We start from the raw sequence: 1,004 nt of genomic DNA on the forward strand, positions 1-1,004 counted from the left end.
GGGGAGGTGGTGGCAACCAGACAGAATTAATTGCGGATTTTCTTTGCTCTTGTTTAATCTTCTCCTTGACATGAGAAGGGGCTTCAAAAACATGGATTATTTGGGCCAGTCGTAAAAGTGAGAAGGCGAGAAGAACAGAAAAAAATAGAGAGAGGATGTTCCTTCTGCTGGTCATGTCTGTTTATTACATCGTGACCCACTCCTGTAGTTTAGTTTTCGTAAGAGTTTTACGGCACTTGCATCACGATTGGGTCATATAAGTGCCGAAACTTAGAGGTGTTACAAGAGAGTAGCAAACACAATAAAGAAAGAAGAGAGATTAAGAAGACAGATGTTTGACAGGAAAGAAGGAGCAAACTACACCAGAGCACATGCCAATCACCCGTATGTGTTTTCTCGGAAGGGGGGTGGGGGTGAGGGGAGAGGGACTATATCCGAAAGCAAACCCTCTAGGAGTAAGGAGGACTAAATTCATTTTACGAACCATGAGGGTAGAACTGGTTCCTTTTCAGTCTGAGAAAGTAATACTGAAAGTATTTCCAGTGAGGAAAAAAAAGCCGCAGAAGGGAAAAGAATAATGATCAATTTCCAGAGCGAGAAAGGAATACAGGTTGATTCCCAGTGATAGAAAATACTGCTGGCTCGTTTCCAGTGTTAGGAAATAACAATACATAATAATTGTCGATTATTCAAGTGAAAAAGTAACCACGGCTCATTCCTAGTTTGTAACAGAAATTACATTTCCTTCCCATGGTCTGAAAAAAGTGACAACCAACAACCATCCTTTCCCACTGTAAGACAAAAACAGAGGTTAACCCATTCACTGCCAAATCTGCTCCATAATCCTATCAAAGAGCACAAGGCAGTCTCGGGTCAGATGATGAAGTGGTTAATTCTCGTTGTGACGATGGTCCATTCCAAAAAACGGAGAAAGTGACAATGCTAATTGCTTAGTTGACAATGATGACAATGTTTCATTCGCATACTTTAATAACAATGTGCGC

The 1,004-nt window shown here is 41.0% G+C and overlaps 1 protein-coding gene across 2 annotated transcripts in view; it reads right to left on the bottom strand.

Moving 5' to 3' along the window:
- LOC101850363 (toll-like receptor Tollo) overlaps nucleotides 1–1,004 on the bottom strand; it is a 17,275-nt gene that overhangs the window by 4,980 nt on the left and 11,291 nt on the right. The window lies entirely within an intron of this gene.

Source organism: Aplysia californica, unplaced genomic scaffold, assembly GCF_000002075.1.
Source record: "Aplysia californica isolate F4 #8 unplaced genomic scaffold, AplCal3.0 scaffold00641, whole genome shotgun sequence".
NCBI classification, from domain to species: domain Eukaryota; kingdom Metazoa; phylum Mollusca; class Gastropoda; order Aplysiida; family Aplysiidae; genus Aplysia; species Aplysia californica.